Genomic DNA, 24124 nt, shown 5'->3' with positions numbered 1-24124 from the left:
AGCTTCTTGAAGCAATGAGGCTTTACAGCCAATGATTCATGGGGGTTCATTTGGTCTTATGACAGTCGTATGATGCCACTGTCAAATAAAGTGTTACCGGTTAATATCTTTTGGTGTAAATATCCCATAACACAGTGAGGACAGCTGCGGCTTATAGTCTAGTACGGCTTATCTATGAACAAATGTCGTTTTCGTGTTACATTTGGTGGGTGGCGGTTTATAGTCAGGTGCGCCTTATAGTTCGAAATTTACGGTACTTCGATACGAAACCTACCTAAGAACACGCGCAGACTCTTACAGTACAAATGTGTAAATTTACAATAGGGAATCGATAGGGAAAGAACACACACTAAACCCTGCCAAAAGCCATACGCTGAACCCTGGTTAAATCCCGAGATTTAAATGGATAGCCCTTATGAAGAGGCACTGGAAGTCACTCACAGAAGGGGGTGCTGAGGATCTTTTTTAGTTTTTCCCATCCAAAAACAACCATTTTGGTCCAATAGCTATGGCAGTACACACGCACGCTGGATAGTTTATGTACTACTACTAGGCTACAACAAAAACAGTGTTCTATTTCACCCACAGTCTGTGTAATAAAAGCGCCCGTGTATTCTAATGCAAATCCCCACAGCTAGACAAGGCAATGATGCACAAACACATTTGAAAAGTAAAAGGTGCAGTAAGCCTTGGTTCAATGCCCCCTTTTCACAAGTAAAGCCTTATTCAATGTGACCCGGTAGAAAGGTGTCAGTTGGTGACCATGTTATTATTATTTTTTTTAAACTTACATATTTAATCCCCAAAGTTAAATACGCTATTGTTTCAATATTTCATTTATTCATTCCACCAAAATGCTCTTTTTTTCTCTCTAACACCTGGGGGGTGCCGCAGCGCCCTCAGCACCCCACTTCCCGCGCCACTGCCCTTACGTCTGAAAGGAATTTCAAGGGTCAACTGACACGGAGCTGACACGGACATTAACTGGGTCGAGTCCTAGCATAATGTGTGAAAGCAGCCTTTTAATTCCCGGGTCACAGCGCGAAGGCTGATGACGTAAATATCATGGTTATCTGATCGTTATTTCCTCGTTCTTCGCAGTAAGATGAAAAAAATTACACAAACATTGCAATTAATAACATGGTAAACTGGAAAGATCAGCTAAATTAAACTGGAAACGTAACGAAAGGAAGAGACGGTCCATCGTCCATCTTTGTAAATGACGTAATGTCCGGGTTATAAAATCCCGCACCCTGCCTTCCCCGCATAGAGAGCGCCGAGTCGCCAACACGGATGTCTGAAAGTGTCCAACCCGGGTAATTCTCGGTACATCCCCCATGTCTGAAAACCATGACTCGGGTATATCCCGCGTCATTTTACACGGAAATTTAACGGGATATAAGTGTTGCGAGTGCTGCCTTGGAACCGTCAGGCTCTGTGTGCGCATGCACAGGCAGGGAGATAAGGAAGCGCGCGCTGGAATGAATGTGTGTGGCGACGTCCCAGGCTGCCGGACAATAAACGCCACATGTTAAAAGTAATCCTGAGCAGTTTGTGATTCCCATATGTCACTCCAAGTGTCACGACCATACGTGGGGTTGAGTTAATAGGGGGTCCTGGGGGAACCTCCCCGCCCCCCACCCCCGGCGGCCGAAAATGTCATTGCATGTAATTGACTTTCCTACTGTTTATGAATTTAAAATTCTTGCTGCTAGAATGTTGTCTATAAAAGAAGTAAAGCAATAAAACAAATAACAAAAATGAATGAAATGAACAAAAACATATTTTTATAATGGGTCAAAATTATTTTTCGAACACATCATGCGACAAGCACCTTAGAGACGGCCATTTGCTTTGTTTAGCCAAAACCACCTGAGGACAAATTCTGGCTGGAATATTCAGTCAAAAAGGATGCGGTGTCTACTTCTCCACTAGGTAAGACAGAAGAACGCACGCGCTTCCTTCAAACTTTGTTTTATCTAAGAATGCTCATTTTGCAACAATTACAGCTTTGCAGACCAATGGTGTACTAGCTGTTAATTTGTTGAGAAGAAGAGAAAGAAGATAAGACAAACTTTACTCCACGCTTCCAGAAGCACCTCACACAAGTTGGATTGACTTGATGGGCACTTCTTGCGCACCATACGGTCAAGCTGCTCCCACAACAGCTCAATGGGTTTGAGATCTGTTGACTGTGCTGGCCACTCCATTACAGATAGAATACCAACTGCCTGCTTCTTTCCTAAATAGTTATTGCATAATTTGGAGGTTGCTTTGGGTCACTGTGATGTTGTAGGATGACATCAAGTATTGCCCAAAAGGTACGGCAAAATGGAGTGATGGCATATTTTATTTAAAATCACGTTGATCTTGTACAAATCTCCCATTTTACCAGCACCAAAGCAACCCCAGACTGTTATATTACCTTCACCATCGTTGACAGATGACATCAGGCACTCTTCCAGCATCTTTTCAGTTGTTTTGTGTGTCACAAAAGTTCTTTTCTTTGATCCAAAGTCCAAACACCTCAAACTTTGATTTGTCTGTCCATAACACTTTTTTCCAATCTTCCTCTGTCCAATGTCTGTGTTCTTTTGCCCATATGAATTGTTTCCATTTATTATCCAGTCTCAGATAAAGCTTGTTCGTTTGCCACTCTGCCCTGAAAACCAGCATCCCGCTGTCGTCTCTCCACTGTCGACATTGACACTGGCGTTTTACGGGTACTATTTAATGAAGCTGCTAGATGAGGACCTGCGAGGCATCTATTTCTCAAACTAAAGACTCTTATGTACTTGTCGTCTTGCTCGGTTGTGCAGTGGGGCCTCCCGCTTCTCTTTCTACTCTGGTTAGATCTTGTTTGTGCTGCTCTCTGAAAGGAGTGGTACACAGCGTTACAGGAAATCTTCAATTTCTTGGCAATTTCTCTTATGGAATAGCCTTCATCTCTAAGAACAGATTGTTTCAAGTGAAAGTTGTCTTTTTCTGGCCATTTGAGAGTTTAATCAAACCCACAAATGTGATGCTCCAGATACCCAACTAGCTAAAAGGAAGATCAGTTTTTTAGCTTCTCTAACCACCAAAACTGTTTTGAGCTGTGCTAACGTAATTGCACAAGGTTTTCTTCAAATCATTTATTATCCTTCTAAGGCAACTAGCAAGCACAATACACCATTAGAACACTGGGGTGATGTTTGCTGGGCCTCTTTACAAAACTACGTAGATATTGCATTAAAACCGGACGTTTCCAGCTAGAATAGTCATTTACCAAATTAATATAGTATAGAGTGTTTTTCTGATTAGCTTACAGCCGTGAAAATTACCGCCCTTGCGATAAATGGATTCATTGCATATCGCGACAGGCTTAGCAACTTCAATAAAACATGTCGTTAGTTAGTTAGATGAATTTACGACCCCCCCCTTAAAAATTTTCTCCTCGGATCTACACAGTTCACGTAGGCCACCCCTTTTTGACTTCAAAACGGCGAATTTCGCCGAAAGGTGAGTGATTTTCATGCCTGAGCTTAATGTTATTTCCATTGAACGAAAAAACGGTGCTTTTCTTTCATAAAGGAGGAAATTTCTAAATGACCCAAACTTTTGAACGATAGTGGAAGTTTAGATTCTTTCTGTAATATATTGGGGAAACATGATCATTACCAGCACCATTGTGGCACAAAATATAGGTTATGGTGTTGTTTATGAGGACGGTGTCGCATTAGACCGACTGTGAACGTATTAATTTTTCGAGATTCAGGTTCACTGTCAAATTAACAGTCATGCCAGACATCTGGAGTAGCAAATGATTTGCATAGTTGCTCAGTAAACACATAACAGCTCTGATGCTTCGGGTACAAATCTGGGCTCTAATCTGAGCTACTCGTATACTGATAATTCACCAAGGAGATCAGTGTCACCTAGTGGCACTTTTGATGCTGTTGTGATGCTGCTGCAATACCTGAATTTTCCCTATGGGGGCTCAATAAAGGATTATCTCATCTCATTGCACTGTAGCAAACCCCTGGAACCAAATGTGTGTGCATGTAGGCATTTATGGAGCACTCATTTAACTCATTGGATGCTATTGACGTTGATAGACGTCCATTGATATCACATTTTGAATCATGTCATCACACTTGTGTACCAAATTTTAATATTCTGCCATCCATATGTACAGGTATGTGGATGGCAGGACTTTAAAGGGTTGCGTTATTTTATTTAATTACTAAAATGTCACTTGCCTTATTTAAATTCTGTTCCCAATGGAGTTTACAACTTATATTTTAGTAGCAACACAAGAAGACTTGCAATAAACCAACAAACAAAACAAAACATTTAATGATTTCCAGTTGTTTTTTAAAGCAACGATGTGGCGACCCTGATGAGTAAATGCCTCTTATCATCCACTCAGACTGTGTGAAAAAAATGTAGGCGTTGTGTGAGGATGCCACAGTGTGACAAATGGAGATACCCACCCACAGAGTCAGCACCTTAACATCACAAGCAACTCCTGCTCCTATTGAAAACTCCATTCTACTTTCCAGTGAGCATAAAAAAAAATCAACTCAAGGTCACATGTCCTAAAGCTACCTTTGCAATTGCTCCCTTTGACTATTTGTCAATAAGGCTATGAATGTCAAACAGAGTTGGAAAATTCTGAGAAGGACGGAATGAATACACCTTACCTGGTCATCCAATTGCTGCTCATCAGTCATTACCTTCTTCAAAGAAGAAAACTTTATTTTTGTTGATTGTTTTGTTCATAAATACAGAACTGCAATAACAAATTTAGGTGCCGTAAGTTTCTGTATTTATTATATTGAAGATGTATCTACCAAATTGGCAAATATGCATTGCCACAGCATATTAATTCCGTGGCCACTCGGAGCAATGAAGGATAGAGGTCGGTCATCAGCAGAATGACTACTAATGTGACAAAATGAAATGTGACATACAGGCACACTGCAAATACTGACAACTGTGTGTGTGTGCGCACGCGCCTATGCTTAATCACTTAAGTGTGAAAAATCCATGTGAAATAAGCGTTGCTTTGCCCAACTGTCACTTACCAGCTCCCAGATTTTTTTTTTTTTTTTACGTATTTCGACCGGTAAAAGAATACAACAACAAGAGGAGTAAACCCCCCCATAATAACCGCGTGATTTTGACAAAGATCAGATCACATTTGATCGTGATTTTATGCAGACATGTGAGAAATTCCTAAAGGTTCAGATACTTTTTCATACCACTGTGTGTGTGTGTGTGTGTGTGGGTGTGTGGGTGTTTATCTTGCACTCCTCTTTAAAAGAAACTGCAGTATTTTAAGCCAAAACAACTGTTGTGTTTGATAGAACAATAATTCTATATGCTACCATAGCAGATTCATGGCGCATTAAGCCCCCGAACTATTTTTAATTAGTCCGTTTTACCCTGAAAACCCCCGTTTACAGATGTCGCGCAACCGCTTTGAACTGCTTCAACCTAGCCATAAAAAGAGGGTAAGTAATTATATTTGTTATTCAAAATGTATGTTATTTTTAGCTTAGAATCATTAATTGACGTCTAATATTTTGTTAAAAAAAAAAAAAACGACTTAAAAAAATTATTCACTCGCATATTTTAAACTTTTAAACAAATGACGTCACAATGAAAAAAATGGCGTCTGTAAAAAAGTCACGGCTATTTACTGTACCTCATAACTATCGCATAATTGCATTTTTTTTGTTACTGTCGCATTTTCTTAGACATGTTAGATGATAAATAATCGATTCAAACAAAGATACATTGGGGAAAAAAAACGGTTAAAGGGGTAATTATATGACAAAGAAAATCTTGACCACTCCTTGATGTCTGCAATTTCTGCATCGGGACCCTTATTATATTGCCATGTTTCACCCATAAAATCCCCAAAATATCCAGCTGTGGGCATACACAACTGTGTCTTGACACTCAGTGATACATGCTAGATGGAGTTTTCGGATCAAAACAAGGTAAGTATCCGATATTATCTTGTTAAAATCATGGCGTCTTTAATTCTGCTCTCGTGTGCTATCGCATCCAGATAGGGTTTTGCTGTTTAAAAAACATTAAAAAAAAAAAAAAAATGCCTTCTGTTCAAAATTTTTCTTTCCTCAGAAAATGGAGTTTTTAAGCTTTCCAATGATGTATCACACATGCATATTGGACAATTTTGAAATCTGGCCAAATTGGGGGTCTCAGAGCGGAACTTCAAGTAACCTGCATGTTTTCCGCCATATACAGTATATATATATATATATATACAGTGAGGCAAATAAGTATTTAGTCAACCACCAATTGTGCAAGTTCTCCTACTTGAAAACATTAGAGAGGCCTGTAATTGTCAACATTGGTAAACTTCAACCATGAGAGACAGAATGTGGAAAAAAACAGAAAATCACATTGTTTGATTTTTGAAGAATTTATTTCCAAATTAGAGTGGAAAATAAGTATTTGGTCACCTACAAACAAGCAAGATTTCTGGCTGTCAAAGAGGTCTAACTTCTTTTAACGAGGTCTAACGAGGCTCCACTCGTTACCTGTATTAATGTCACCTGTTTTAACTCATTATTGGTATAAAAGACACCTGTCCACAAACTCAGTCAGTCACACTCAAAACTCCACTATGGCCAAGACCAAAGAGTTGTCGAAGGACACCAGAGACAAAATTGTAGACCTCCACCAGGCTGGGAAGACTGAATCTGCAATAGGTAAAACGCTTGGTGTAAAGAAATCAACTGTGGGAGCAATTATTAGAAAATAGAAGACATACAACACCGCTGATAATCTCCCTCTATCTGGGGCTCCATGCGGTGAGCAAAAATCCCAGAAGCACACGGGGGGACCTTGTGAATAACCTACAGAGAGCTGGGACCACAGTAACAAAGGCTACTATCAGTAACACAATGCGTCGCCAGGACTCAAATCCTGCACTGCCGGACGTGTCCCCCTGCTGAAGCCAGTACACGTCCAGGCCCGTCTGCGGTTCGCTAGAAAGCATTTGGAATGATCCAGAAGAGGACTAGGAGAATGTGTTATGGTCAGATGAAACCAAAATATAACTTTTTGGTAGAAACACAGGTTCTCGTGTTTGGAGGAGAAAGGATACTGAATTGCATCCGAAGAACAACATACCCACTGTGAAGCATGGGGGTGGAAACATCATGCTTTGGGGCTGTTTTTCTGCAAAGGGACCAGGACGACTGATCTGTGTAAAGGAAAGAATGAATGGGGCCATGTATCGAGAGATTTTGAGTGAAAATCTCCTTCCATCAGCAAGGGCATTGAAGATGAGACGTGGCTGGGTCTTTCAGCATGACAGTGATCCCAAACACACACCCAGGGCAACAAAGGAGTGGCTTCTTAAGAAGCATTTCAAGTTCCTGGAGTGGCCTAGCCAGTCTCCAGAAAATCCGTGGAGGGAGTTGAAAGTCCGCGTTGCCCAACGACAGCCCCAAAACATCACTGCTCTAGAGGAGATCTGCATGGAGGAATGGGCCAAAATACCAGCAACAGTGTGTGAAAAGCTTGTGAAGAGTTACAGAAAACGTTTGGCCCCCGTTATTGCCAACAAAGGGCACATACTGTAACAAAGTATTGAGATGAACTTTTGGTATTGATCAAATACTTATTTTCCACCATGATTTGCAAATAAATTCTTTAGAAATCAAACAATGTGATTTTCTGTTTTTTTTTTTTTTCCCCACATTCTGTCTCTCATGGTTGAGGTTTACCCATGTTGACAATTACGGGCCCCTCTAATATTTTCAAATGGGAGAACTTGCACAATTAGTGGTTGACTAAATACTTATTTGCCCCACTGTATATATACTATGTTTATCTATCTATCTATCTATCTATCTATCTATCTATCTATCTATCTATCTATCTATCTATCTATCTATCTATCTATCTATCTATCTATCTATCTATCTATCTATCTATCTATCTATCTATCTATCTATCTATCTATCTATCTATCTATCTATCTATCTATCTATCTATCTATCTATCTATCTATCTATCTATCTATCTATCTATCTATCTATCTATCTATCTATCTATCTATCTATCTATCTATCTATCCATCCATCCATCCATCCATCCATCCATCCATCCATCCATCCATCCATCCATCCATCCATCCATCCATCCATCCATCCATCCATCCATCTATCTATCTATCTATCTATCTATCTATCTATCTATCTATCTATCTATCTATCTATCTATCTATATAGGTATTTAGTCTTTTTGCCTCTGGTGTCCTTCGACAGCTCTTTGGTCTTGGCCATAATGGAGTTTGGAGTGTGACCGACTGAGGTTGTGGACAGGTGTCTTTTACACCGATATTAAGTTAAGACAGCTGCCATTAAAACAGGTAACGAGTGGAGCCTCGTTAGACCTCATTAGACCTTTGACGAACTTTGAGGCAGATGGGCTACAGCAGCAGAAGACCACGCCGTGTGCCACTCCTTTCAGCTAAGAACAGGAAATTGAGGCTACAATTTGCACAAGCTCATCGAAATTGGACAATGGAAGATTGGAAAAACGTTGCCTGGTCTGATGAGTCTCGATTTCTGCTGCGACATTCGGATGGTAGGGTCAGAATTTGGCGTCAACAACATGAAAGCATGGATCCATCCTGCCTTGTATCAACGGTTCAGGCTGGTGGTGGTGGTGTAATGTTGTGGGGAATATTTTCTTGGCACTCTTTGGGCCCCTTGGTACCAATTGAGCATCGTTGGAACGCCACAGTCTACCTGAATATTGTTGCTGACCATGTCCATCCCTTTATGACCACAATGTACCCAACTTCTGATGGCTACTTTCAGCAGGATAACGCGCCATGTCATAAAGCTGGAATCATCTCAGACTGGTTTCTTGAACATGACAGTGAGTTCACTGTACTAAAATGGCCTCCACAGTCACCAGATCTCAATCCAATAGAGCATCTTTGGGATGTAGTGGAACGGGAGATTCGCATCATGGATGTGCATACATATATATAAATATAAATATAAAAAAAAAAAAAAAAAAAAATATATATATATATATATATATATATATATATATATATATATATATATATATATATATATATATACTGGACTGTCTCAGGAAATTAGAATACACAATATTCTAATTTTTTGAGACAGTCCTGTGTATATATACAGGACTATATATATATATATATATATATATATATATATATATATATATATATATATATATATATATATAAGGGCTGTCAAGATGATCGCGTTAACGGGCGTTAATTAATTTTTAAAATTAATCACGTTAAAATATTTGACGCAATTAACGCATGCACTGAATGACCCACTCACACATTGCCCATTGCCTCAAACAGATTACAATGAGGCCGTTTATGGACATTAAGAGTGAAGAGAATGCCACCGGCCACATGGGGGCAGCGCCATTCCATACTCATGTTGTTTCTTCTAAACGTGGGAGAATTAGTAGTTGTGAGATGTTTATGCTGTATTCACAATGCCATGCAAATTGGTATTTGTGCTCCACACATATTTCGGTAAGTTTTCTTTCTTTTAGTGGCAATTATGTGTCTCTTGTTTTATTTTGGGTAAGATATGTACAGATATACAGTATGTTATACAGTAAAGGTGAGCGGACACAGGCGTTCTTTGGACCGCGCCGTTTATTGGCATAATCTTTGGCAACTCCTTCACAACAAACATAAGTATCGTTTAGTGAAAGCACAACAAAAATAATATTCCTATCCCTCCCAAAAAAATAATGTTCACAAAAAGAAAAGCACTTCAGTCTATAGTAATGAGGCCCTATTCTCACACAGTTAAACAACAATGCAACATGAACTGGCATTCCATATCAAAATAGCTACGCAAAATACACATAAAACTTAGTAAGACTTTGGTCACTCTATTTTTATTATTGTTATTTTTATTCTTATTATTATTATATTAACTCTACTTTTGATTGAAAATTTTTTCAAATTTTATTAAAATGAAAACATAAAGAGGGGTTTTAATATAAAATTACTACAACTTGTAACTATAACATTTATCTTTTAAGAACTACAAGTCTTTCTATTTGTGGATCACTTTAACAGAAAGAATGTTAATAATGCCATTTGTGGATTTATTGTTACAATAAACAAATACAGTACTTATGGACAGTATGTTGTATATATATATCCATCTTGTGTCTTATCTTTCTATTCCAACAATAATTTACAGAAAAATATGGCATATTTTAGAGATGGTTTGAATTGCGATTAATTACGATTAATTAATTTTTAAGCTGTGATTAACTCGATTAAAAATTTTAATCGTTTGACAGCCCTAATATATATATATATATATATACATATATGTATATATATATGTATATATATATATATATATATATATATATATATATATATATATATATACATATATGTATATATATATGTATATATATATATATATATATATATATATATATATATACTAGTCCTTCTCAAAAAATTAGCATATTGTGATGAAGTTCATTATTTTCTGTAATGTACTGATAAACATTAGACTTTCATATATTTTAGATTCATTACACACAACTGAAGTAGTTCAAGCCTTTTATTGTTCTATTTTGGCAAAAGTCAAGAAAAAACAAAAATCCCTATCTCAAAAATTTAGCAAATCACTAAAAGGTACTCTAAAGAAGCTACTAAACTAATCATCTGAATCAATGAATTAACTCAAAACCCCTGTGAAAGATTCCCGAGGCTTTAAAAAACTCCCAGCCTGGTTCATTACTCAAACCCGCAATCATGGACAAGACTGCCGACCTAACTGCTGTCCAGAAGGCCATCATTGACACACTCAAGCAAGAGGCTAAGACACAGAAAGAAATTGCTGAGTGAATAGGCTGTTCCCAGAGTGCTGTATCAAGGCACCTCAGTGGGAAATCAAGATGTCAGAGTTTGGAGGAAGACTGGGGAGAAGGAAATGCCAAAATGCCTGAAGTCCAGTTTCAAGTACCCACAGTCAGTGATGGTCTGGGGTGCCATGTCAGCTGCTGGTGTTGGTGTACTGTGTTTTATCAAGGGCAGGGTCAATGCAGCTAGCTATCAGGAGATTTTGGAGCACTTCATGCTTCCATCTGCTGAAAAGCTTTATGGAGATGAAGATTTCATTTTTCAGCACGACCTGGCACCTGCTCACAGTGCCAAAACCACTGGTAAATGGTTTACTGACCATGGCAATACTGTGCTCAATTGGCCTGCCAACTCTCCTGACCTGAACCCCATAAAGAATATGTGGGATATTGTGAAGAGGAAGTTAAGAGACACCAGACCCAACACTGTGGATAAGCTTAAGACCGCTATCGAAGCATCCTGGGCCTCCATAACACCTCAGCAGTGCCACAGGCCGATTGCCTCCATGCCACGCCGCATTGAAGCAGTCATTTCTGCAAAAGGATTCCCGACCAAGTATTGAGTGCATAGCTGATATAATTAATTGAAGGTTGACTTTTTTTGTATTAAAAAAACACTTTTTTGTATTGGTCAGATGAAATATGCTAATTTTTTTAGATAGGGATTTTTGGTTTTTCTTGACTTTTTTGCCAAAATCATCGATATTAAAACAATAAAAGGCTTGAACTACTTCAGTTGTGTGTAATGAATCTAAAATATATGAAAGTCTAATGTTTATCAGTACACTACAGAAAATAATGAACTTTATCACAATATGGTAATTTTTTGAGAAGGACTAGTATATATATACCGTATATTTTTTATTATATTATGTATATACAGGATATACTGTATGTATATAATTTCCCCAAGTGAAAGCTTCCATGATCCTAATAAATTTAATAATTAAAAAATATATATACAGTACTGTGCAATTGTTTTAGGCAGGTGTCCTGCCTAAAACCTTTGCACATCTCTCTCTCAGTGGACATGCACCGACGATGAAATCTATCTATCTATCTATCTATCTATCTATCTATCTATCTATCTATCTATCTATCTATCTATCTATCTATCTATCTATCTATCTATCTATCTATCTATCTATCTATCTATCTATCTATCTATCTATCTATCTATCTATCTATCTATCTATCTATCTATCTATCTATCTATCTATCTATCTATCTATCTATCTATCTATCTATCTATCTATCTATCTATCTATCTATCTATCTCCCCACTGTATGTTTGTTGTGAAGGAGTTGCCAATAAACGGCGCGGTCCAAAGAACGCCTGTGTCCACTCGCCAGTATAACATATATCTGTACATATCTTACCCAAAAATTAACAAGAGACACATAATTGCCACTAAAAGAAAGAAAACTTACCGAAATATGTGTGGAGCACAAATAGCAATTTGCATTGCATTGTGAATACAGCATAAACGTCTCACAACTACTAATTCTCCCACGTTTGGTAGAAATTACATGAGTATGGAACGGCGCTACCCCCAAGCGGCCGGTGGCATTCTCTTCACTCTTAATGTCCATAAACGGCCTCATTGTAATCTGTTTGAGGCAACGTGCGAGATGGTCATTCACTCAAGCGCCAGCAGAGGGCAGCAAAACTCCATAACAACAAGTGAGCGTTTCAGTGTACTGTCCTTTAAATCTTTCTGAGCGGGACATCTGCGTTAATTGCGTCAAATATTTTAACGTGATTAATTAAAAAAATCAATTAACGCCCGTTAACGCGATAATTTTGACAGCCCTAGTATATATATATATATATATATATATATATATATATATATGTATATATATATATATATATATATATATATATATATATATATATATATATATATATATATATATATATATAAATATATACACATTGAAGGAATTTAGTCCTCCCAGCCCAAAGCGCACGGGGAGGCCGGCAACAGAACGGAAATGTGCTCCGCCGCTCGACCCCCCCGAGTGCCAGGCCAGGAGGAAGCTAAACTCCGCGCGTTCCTGTGTTAACCCTTTGCACACTGACTCCATGTTTCAAAAGCTTGAAGAACACTCGCCGAAAACAGGTTGACAATTTATTCGTCGACAATGGTAAAAAACAAGGCAAAAACAGATGACGGAGGGACAATTCTGGATCCAAAACAAGGCTACATGTTTCCGAGCAGAAGAAATCTGTCTTATCTCAGTGTTCAGTCTTTTTGAAGTCTTTGCTGACGCGGGTCTTGTCGAAGGCGTTTCTGGGCGTTGCTTTTGGTCCACCCCCGCTGTGGCAGGTTTTGGGCGGCTTAGGTTCGTGCGCGGATTGGGACGCCCGCTATCAACTTAGCTGTCCAGGCTGGTTGTACTTATTTTAGGACAAAGCGCTTTGTCCTTGGAGTTTGCTGGGACAGCAGATTACCCGAGTATGTGCGTCACTCTTGTGATAAGACGGCATTGTGTATCTCTATTTCTTCTCATTAAACTATGGTGTGCTATTTATTTTATATTAGTAGTGTAGTCCTACCGTAAATATGAAAATGATACTATTACGTGTGTTAGCCTAATGCAAACAGTTAGACGGTGCCTACGAAAACCTGTACCATATGTATGTGTTAGACTATATATGTGTTAGACTAATGCAAACAGTTATATGGTGTGTGCGATGACGATATCGTTTCCCCTTCATTCCCCCTCATTCTCCCACGTTTGGAAGAAATTACATGAGTATGGAACGGCGCTACCCCCAAGCGGCCGGTGGCATTCTCTTCACTCTTAATGTCCATAAACGACCTCATTGTAATCTGTTTGAGGCAACATGCGAGATGGTCATTCACTCAAGTGCCAGCAGAGGGCGGCAAAACTCCATAACAACAAGTGAGCGTTTCAGTGTACTGTCCTTTAAATCTTTCTGAGCGGGACATCTGCGTTAATTGCGTCAACTATTTTAACGTGATTAATTAAAAAAATTAATTAACGCCCATTAACGCGATAATTTTGACAGCCCTAGTATATATATATGTATGTATGTGTATATATATATATATATATATATATATATATATATATATATATATATATATATATATATATATATATATATATATATATATATATACATATATATAAATATATACACATACATATATTTCATCATCGGTGCATGTCCACTGAGAGAGAGATGTGCAAAGGTTAAAAGACAATACAATACAGCAATACTGCAATATAGCTGCAAATAAGTATTTGAACACCTGAGAAAATGAATGTGAACATTTGGTGCAGTAGCCTTTGTTTGTAATTACAGAGGCCAAACATTTCCTGTAGTTTTTCACCAGGTTTGCACACACTGCAGGAGGGATCTTGGCCCACCCATCAGTCACGTTTCTGTGCTGTCGTTCAGAAACACAGAGTTTGAGCTCCTTCCAAAGGTTTTCTATTGGGTTTAAGTCTGGAGATCGGTTAGGCAATGCTAGAACCTTTTTATGCTTCTTACAGAGCCAATTCTTGGTTTTCCTGGCTGTGTGCTTCAGGTCGTTGTCATGTTGGAAGACCCAGGTACGACCCATTTCAAAGCTCTGACTGAAGGAAGGAGGTTATTCCCAAAAATATCACAATACAGGGCCCCAGTAATCCTCTCTTTATTACAGTGCACTCGTTGTGTCCCATATGCAGAAAAACACCACCAAAGCATGATGCCACTTTCCAGCCTTGGAGGTGAACAATTTTGTCTCTGGTGTCTTTGGACAGCTCTTTGGTCTTGGCCATGTTACAAGTTTGAGTCTTACTCATTGTAGGTGGTGGACAGGTGTCTTTATGCTGCTATCGACCTCAAACAAGTGCATTTGACTCAGGATAATACAGTGCAGGTGGACATTTAATAGGCGGACTAACAGGTCTTTCAGGGTCACAATTCCAGCTGATAGACAGGTGTTCAAATACTTATTTGCAGCTGTATCACAAAAAAAAAATTGTTAGAAAAATCATGCATTGTAATTTCTGGATTTTTCTTTTTAGATTATCTTTCTCACAGTGGACATGCACCTACAGTGAAAATTTTAGACCCCTTCAAGATTTCTAAGTGGGAGAACAAAATAGCAGGGTGTTCAAATACTTTTTTTCTTCACTGTATATCAGTAATCATACCTGAACAAACTATCAGATATGTAACAATTATTGTAAATAACACATCTAATGTTTATATTTATATATACAATATACACAATACATAGTAACATTAGCAATATAATTTAATGTTCTATATCCAAGACATTTCGAACCATCTTTTTGTCCGTATATTGTGACCAGACATGATGTTTACAAAACAATTTGAATCTCTGAATACTTTGGCACTGCTTATATTGCAAATCCAGACTGTTCCAGAGTTTTACCCCACATAAAGACAAACAGAATCCTTTACGAGTAGTATGTAATTTTGGTAGAGAAAAGTTGGCAAATCCTCTCAAATTATGAGCTTGCTCTCGTACTGTAAAAAGACATTTTAAGTTGAGTGGTAATCATTAATAAAATGCTTTAAACAAGAATATAGATGTGGTATATTTTACAAGATCATTAAATTTTAACATTTTGGATTGAGTAAATAAATTGGTGTGATCTAAAAACCCCACTTTATGTATTATCTGGATTGCTCATTTCTGTAATGTAACCCATGGATTTATTGCACTTTGGTAATTGTTTTCCCCATACTTCGACTCATTACATCATTGCTCTCATGTCATTTTATGAAAAATGTTGGTACTTATTTGCTTAAGCAATACATGCACTTGTAGCTTTACATACTGTACATCCTAGTTTGGTTCGGTTTTTGTTCATAAAATGGTTGCATATGCACTGCACACATTGGTTGGAATTAATTAATTAATTAATTAATTAATTAATTAATTAATTAATTAATGCACGTAACGTTATACAGCAGCTGTATACTAATGACATCCGATAAATATTCCAAATCAAATTAATATATCAGACGCATTGAAGTGCACTAGTGTGATGACCTGGTTGGTCTTCTTGCACCATCTAGTGTCAAAATCTAGATCTGCACTTGAAATTCAACCAAAGGCAACAATCGATGTTGTTCCATTTTATCTTATATTTAGCCCTAAGATTGAATCATTTGCTAGATTTATTTATCCTGCAAACTCACTAGCAATGGTTAAAAAAATCATAAAAGCCATATACCAAATAAACTTCAGTTTCATCTGGAAAAACAACCCATTATATGAAAAAAGCTGAGATAGTAAAGAATTTTAAAGATGGGGTACTACAAGCCATTGATTTTGAAAGATTGAATGCAATGTTAAAAATAAAATGGCTTAAAGCCTTTCTTTTAAACAGGAATGGTGCTTGGTTCAGTCTCTCCAAGGGTCTGTGAAAAAACTGGGAAGAATAGACTTTATTCTTACATGTGACTTCAAAATTGAAAGATTACCAGTCACGTTATCGTCATTCTATAAACAAGTTTTGATGTGTTGGACATTGTTGCACAGACACAATTTTTAGTCCGCATCAAACCCCAGTGTGGAACAACAGATACTGTATGTGCTCTGTAATGGCAAATCTCTCATTCTGTAACATTGGATGGAAAAAATATCTATCAGTCATCTATTTGATAACCAAGGGAACCGGCTGTCTCATGTAAACCTTTGTTTGAAATATCGTATAAATTGTACACTGGTCAAATTCAATAAAGTAATAAGAGCAATTCCAACAACAAATTGATGATTCAAAACAGGAGCAAACAAATTTTATATAACTAACCTAAATGTTCTTAAATTCCGAAATTATGATCTTTCATCTTAGATAAATAACACATCTTTACGCCTTTCTCTGACTGATAGACTCTACCCTGAACGATCAAACAGGAACTCCATCATTCAGCTATTTTCTCAACCAGACATAAAGAAAATTAGAACTTTTAAAATGCCCAGTCAGCTCAAAAGTAAAATATTTTCACTTCAAAATTTTGAATATCATTTATCTATCCAATGAGATGCTGACATTGAAATTGAGATTTAATATTGATCATAATAACTGTACTTTCTGTGAACAAGATATTTAAACGACTGCTCATCTCTTTTTTTGAATGTGTGCACTTGAAAGTTTTTTGGAAGGATTTTCAAGACTGGATATCAACCATTATTGTTCATTCTGCTCTCCTTACTAACAACTTACATCATTTTTGGTCTCGTTTTGAAATACTGTGTAAAGGAACCAGGGTCGGAATATGGGTCATTTTCAGCCCGGGAATTTCATGCTTTAGACCGGCCCATTTAAAATAGGCATGTCCCGATTGCATGTCCAAGTCACCTGATTTTGAGAATCTGTCAATAAAGAGTCCGGATCTGATACCGAAAGAAAAACTTTTTTTTTTTTTTTCAATTATTTGTACAAAAGTTCCAAATTTCTTACAGTACCTGCTCTTTTTCTGAGAGTGTTGAAGAGGATAAAATGTGTATATATTTGTTTCTTTTGGAAATGCCATTGTATTTCTGTAACTGTAACAAAGAAACATGCATGCATTCAACACAACTGCATAATACAGGCTGGTATACAATTACCATGTAGACACCGCACTTCACTTGAGCTATAAGTATAAGTGAGGTTGCATACAGCAGGACTTATTGACAAATTTCGTTCATATAGCTAATACACACAGATAGGTGTTAAATACTTAGAGACATATAGTTTCCAAGGCTTGCTTGCTTGCTTGCTTACGTGTTGTTGTCAGATCACACGGTGCAAATTGCATTCTTATAACTTTTGTTGTAATCCTCTGTCGTTTGAGGCCGCAAGCTCATTGCATTAAGAAATTGCAATTTTTGCCCATTTTTCAGATTCTTTCACGTCGAGTAGCTAATTTGGCTCAAAACAGACTCCGAATAGCGGGGGAGCTGCATGTTTTATTTTTCGCCTGCACACCTCAGTGTAGAAATAAAGAAAATCTATGAAGACGGCCCACAGGGACTGTAGTAACAGCATGTAAGTAATACTCACTGTCGTGAATAAATACCAAGATGAAACATTTTATAAACCCGGACCGGCCTTCCTGGCCGGCCGGCCCACCAAGATTCATCCCGTTCCTCCCGATTAGTCACTCTGGGCCTGAAAGGAACTCATGTTAAACAACCTATTATTGTTGGGGAAATATTTAATGCCCTCTTCCAAATAGAGAAAGACCAAACCACGTTTTGTAGTCTTTGTGAAAAACCTTACAGAAAATCTCATCAAATCCTTAAAGTTGCTGGGTATGGAAAAAGCAAGGGTTTTGCTCAGTGCATATACTGATTATGGCGTGTTTAATGACTGCTAGACGTTTATTACAGGGATTAAAAAAGTTTTTTCTTTATTATTTTTTGTGTTTATTTGTTTTAATTTTATTTAGTTTATTTATTTATTAATACAGTGTGTATATATATATATATATATATATATATATATATATATATATATATATATATATATATATATGTATGTATATATATGTATGTATATATATATTTCTTTTTTGTTATTTTTTTCTGTATATTTACTATGTATAATTGTTTCTTCTGTGATGTTGTTCCATTGTGCCTTATTCCTTACATATGTATATTTGAATGTTTTACCAAATTGCTTTTAGAATTGTAAAATTTATCATTGTTCTTAATAAAAAAATTTTTTTTTTTAAATCTTATGTTTAGCCATCAAAAATCATTCATTATCCGAGCCGCTTATCCTCACAAGGGAGCCAATCCCAGCTAACTATGGGCAACAAGCGGGGTACACCCTTGAATCGGTTGACAGCCAATTGCAGGGCACAAGGAAACGAACAACCATTAGCGCACGCACTCATACCTAGGGACAATTTAGAGTGTCCAAATAGCCTCCCATGCATTTAAGGGGGTGTGGGGAAAAAAACGGAGTATCCACGTAGGGACAGGGAGAACATGCAATCTCCATTTAGGAAGGCCGGAGCCCAGGATTGAACCCTTGATCTCAGAACTGTGAGGCAGACGTGCTAACCACTGTGCTGCCAAAATTGATGATCCAAACTAAAGACAAATTAATTTCATATAATCACTTTACACCAGACATGTCCAAAGTCCGACCCGGGGGCCAAATGCGGCCCGTGGTCAAATTTCATCCGGCCCCAGCCTCTGTCATAAAATCAATAACGTCTGGCCCGCACACAGACTTAATAAATTGGTCAGCAGTACTGCAACCAGCATATGAAGTAGCTTACACACGAAATGATGCCCCTCATTTATCCGCTAAAAGGCAGCAGCACTTTAACCTTTTATTGCCAAATGTATCACATTTGATACACCTAAAATTTCATGATTTTGATACTAATTTAGAATTTTGACATTTATTTTGAAAAAAAAGAAAAGAAAAAAAAACGATGGATGCAAGTCAACACATGCATCTGCAGGTTCTATGAGAAAAACATGATTTAGCATGGGTTATAGATATTAGAGCGCTTATTACACATATTCATTTTGACTTTTCTTTTTACAAATTTGAAAAAAAGGTTTCATTAGGGCCCTATTTTTCAAATTTTGGGATTCTCTGATTATTGCTTCATGTTGCAGGTATTTAAGGGCTAAGCGACATTACCCCGTGTGACCCATTACTTCCATTTTTTAAAATGGCGACAATCAACAAAAAAAAGAAAGTTGACTGTTTACGGCCGACGCTTCAAGGATTGGTGGAAATTGGACTATTTCTTCACTAAAATACGCAACAACTGTGTCTGCCTCCTTTGCAAAGAGACATTCGCTGTTTTTAAAGATTTCAATGTGAGGCGATATTACCAAACAAGAGACGCTGACATGTACGACAAGATTAAAGGGAAGAAGTGCAGCGAGAAATTGAAGCAACTTGAAGCTAGTTTAATTTTACAGCAGCAGTATTTCGCAAGAGCCCGAGAGTTGAAAGAGAACGCCACAAAGGCTAGTTGTGAGATTGTTGAAATTATTCATTCAGAAAAATAATGAAGCAAATTTGACACACTGAATGGCTTGCTAAAATTTGCTTAAATATATTGTTCTCCGTAAAGGATGTCAGCCAAAGTTGGCCCCCCACATTTTTACCGCATCAAATCTGGCCCCCTTTCCAAAAAGTTTGGACACCGCTGCTTTACACTGTCCAGCTCTACCTTATGCTTGGAGCTTTGTCAGTATAGAAAGCAGTACGTGAAGGTTAAATGTCAGGGTTGATCAATTGAACAAGTCTCACCTTCTCAGGTGTCACTTGTTGGAAAACTAGAGAAGCAGCAGTATCGTATCGCGACGAGGGATGACTTGACCAAGAAAAAAGGTACTGTCTATTTGAATGAACTTACTCTACTGTGTGTTATACGGTCATTTTATAACACCTTTTATGTTAAATATTGTAATTTACTTGGACCTATTAACAAAAACTGATGTTGCTGAGCATGAGGAATTGCATTTAAAGATTAACCGTAGATATAAAAGACGAAATTATGAAGGAATGTTCAGTCATATTTGATTGCAGGAAATAAAAAAAATGTTTCCAATATTAAGATTAATGGGACTTCTTTTACTCTCATACTACCATGTCTAATTCAAAATATAATTAGCTGTTGATTCTACGCACTCTGATAACAACAGTGGTATTGAGAATTTTAGGTAAAGATGAAAACGGTCATTGACTGCAAAGAAGAATATTACGCCGTTGTTCCAGCCATCTATTGGCCATCTGAAGTGCACTCATGCATTCAGTGGACACTAATTTGCAAACTGACTCGTATAGTAGAGGCAATCAACCAAGCAGATGACAGCGATTGGGTTACGCTCTGTAATTATACAACAGGCCTCCAGAGGAAACACTGGAGGCGTGTTACCATGCAATGTGAGGGATCAAGATCTTTTTAACCTCGTTACTTTGTGCTACATTTAGTTATCTGATTATAATCATGTTTTAATAGAGGCAGTCTTTCTTGACTGAGAAAAAAATACTCAACAAATAGGTCACAGTTCAATGTCAGTTTTCTGCAGTTTTATTTATCTAATTGTGCATCTGCTTTAGTTGAACGACAACTTCTTTCTAGTCATATTTGAACTATATTTAAATATCAAAATATGCATAATGTATTATTTTGATATAGCAACTGCTGGAGCTACATTTTCTTCATTAAGATTCAATACAAAACATGCATCTTTAAATGGGCACCTTCTAATCACTTCAATGACAGTGTATATATTAATTGTTTAAGTAAACAAGCAATTTCAATATCAAGGCTAAGTAAGAATACAATGTTCATTTAATCAATTGTACACAGAGTAATGATTTTGTATAAATTTTGGTACAAATTGAATGACTTAAATTCGGGCCTGTTTAATTGAATGCAAAGCTTTTATTCTACCATAGGAACGGAATTAAGTGCTTGAATTGGAAGTGTTAACACATTTAATTGTTATGACTGTCACTACACAAAGGTATTTATCACAAAAGTCTATTTATCGTAGTAGAGAGCCTATTACTGTTGCTTAAAGCGCAAGACAACACTTATTATAAATAACATTCATAAAAAAGGCAGTTGCTCGCATAGGTGGAGTTTGACTTTGGGGCAGTGGGGGTACAATATGTTGATGACTCAGCGTTAACAATAAAATTAACGTACAAGAATATTTATAATATTAAGTTGAAAATGAGTGTTTTTTGTTTCACATTATTCTTGAGGGTAAGTCTAAATCAGGCTGCTTAGGACAACTATACTTTTCGCCAAGATCGTCATCCATTGATTATGGTAGGCCCGCCGGTGTTGTGCCCTGGGGGGAGCCACTGCACTGCACTGATTTGCTTGATTTCCGTGTTTTGGTGATGTAGTTATCTACGAGGTTTTAAAAACATGGCCCATCCAGCCCCAAAAAAAAAAAAAAAAATTTCTGTCGTATAACGTAACATAGGTACTGAATGTAAAAAAAAAAGCAACTTTATTTCATTTTACTGTTTTACTAGTAGGATGACCTATAACTGTTGTACAATTAGAATCTTTAGTGGGGCAAATTGAAACTCCGCTCACCTTTTTGGCGGTGCTCTCTGGTTTTCCATGGTCCACATTTTCAATCCTTGGTTCTTGCTCAGTAGTTGTTGTCGCTTTGAAAGCTTAGGTTTGAAAAAATGACGTATATCCATCTTGCCTCGTCGGTCCTCGGGTGGTTTTGGTTAAAGGGCAACTGAAGAGCTTTCCGGATTTTGGTGTAATTTTACGAATATAAACTTTGGACGAGTTCGTCAAAACAACCATGACATTGTCAACACGTAATTGCAAGGATAATTTGCGATTTTTTTTTTTAGTTTTTTTGCACTCCGTTAAATGTCCCTTCCCAAACCCGGAAGTATGACGTAGATTCCCCGACGCAACAGAAGACTAGTATCCACAGCTAGCATAGCAGCAACAACTATATCAGTGATATTTCCACCAAAGGTAACCATTCAGGATCACTCTTCCATGACGCTACCGATGGCAAAGGCTCCCAGGAAAGATGATCTACAAATAATCCCTACATGTTGAAACCTGAGGCGTCAGATGACGACGATTTACTTGACGCAGCAGATGTCGTCATGACGCCAATTGACAGCTCGACATTTCATGAACGGGAGAGTGAGTGGTAAGCCTAAGTGATTTTTCTATTTGAGAGAATGCGATTACATGGTTGTATATATTTTCCATGCTCTCCACATAGCTAAAACTGGATATTAGGTTATGGGATAGCTCCTACCGATCTAAAGATGGTAAAGCTAGCCCAAATGTGGCTAAATAAATGATATATGCTATTGATTTTTCAAAATAAATGACAAAACGATTTTATTTTCCAGGTGTTGCTGTAAACCTTTAAGTAATTAACCTTCCAAGATTATGCCTGTGTCGTCAGGAGATCCCAGACGTGAGAGCCAAACTTGAGGAGGCTGGAGCACTGACAGGGGCATGAATTACATAAAAAAAATAAAACCATAAATTGTAAACAACATTGACATATTTTGTTGACTGTTTAATGTATTCTATTGTTATATAATATACTGTATTGTAATTATATTACATTCTGAAACAATATTCAATAGGCCACAATAATAAGTGAAACCAGATTTATGTTGAATCGGCATCAGCTTTCACTGTCAGATTGTGACGCAACAAAGTTATACCAAGCAAACAATGGCACACATCAAAGAACATATTAGTAAGCAACACAAAGTTAGGATAGCATTGGACTAGTGCAACATTGAAAAATTATAATGGCAGTGGGAAATATGTATTTACTCTTTTCTGTAGCATTAAGCGTTTTCTATACCAACATAAATCATTATTATTAAAATATGAAGGTAACTAGATTTTTCTTTTAAAAATGTGTACTGTATATATGACTAGTTTATGATTTCATGTCATCAAAATTTGCTACATTTATTTCTCCTGTCATCGTCATCTGATGTCGCAGACGGAAGAAATTCAGCATCTGGCAGGCCTCATAGGATCTCTTCAGTCGTCATCGCTGGACACCGCATCATTTGGGTCATCATATGACTCGACCCACTCTCTTTTGATTTTGGGAAAATGGGTGGCGACTGACTTGCAACCCTTTTTTCATCGTGTTGAGGGTTTCCGCCCCTTAATTTTTAATGTTTGGCTTCCTGGAAAAAAAAAAAAAATCACGGCAGCATGAAAATATTGGATGAATCCTAATTTTAATTGAATAATTTTAAGTAATAATTTCTTGGTGATCAAATAATAATGCCCCAGTCAAAGCAGCATCTATTTGACGCTATTGTTCCCTCTTCAAACAGGCAGACCTTGATGTTGATGCTGTAGTACAATAGTCATTGTTTTATTGAGATGTATTTGATACATTAGGGCCTGGCAGGTGGATTGTTTTATATATAGGCTTTACATTTACCCTGTGACAGGCCAAAAAACAACGAGCCAAGGACCTATTTGGCGCTGGGAACATTTGAATTTACATAATACCTATTGATATAGTAATAAAATCACATGAGTAGACGACCTGTCACTTATGACAGGCCAACAGCAACAACAAAAAATGTCGCACTTCAACAAACAGGCAGTAGGAGTCCCCCTCGTTTATGAATAAAAGTCAGTAATGGTCTACTTACGTCTTCGTAAAACCAAGGTTGCATTGTT

This window comes from Corythoichthys intestinalis, chromosome 3 (genome assembly GCF_030265065.1).
Source record: "Corythoichthys intestinalis isolate RoL2023-P3 chromosome 3, ASM3026506v1, whole genome shotgun sequence".
In the NCBI taxonomy this organism is placed as follows: Eukaryota; Metazoa; Chordata; class Actinopteri; order Syngnathiformes; family Syngnathidae; genus Corythoichthys; species Corythoichthys intestinalis.
This window is presented reverse-complemented; position numbering follows the sequence as displayed.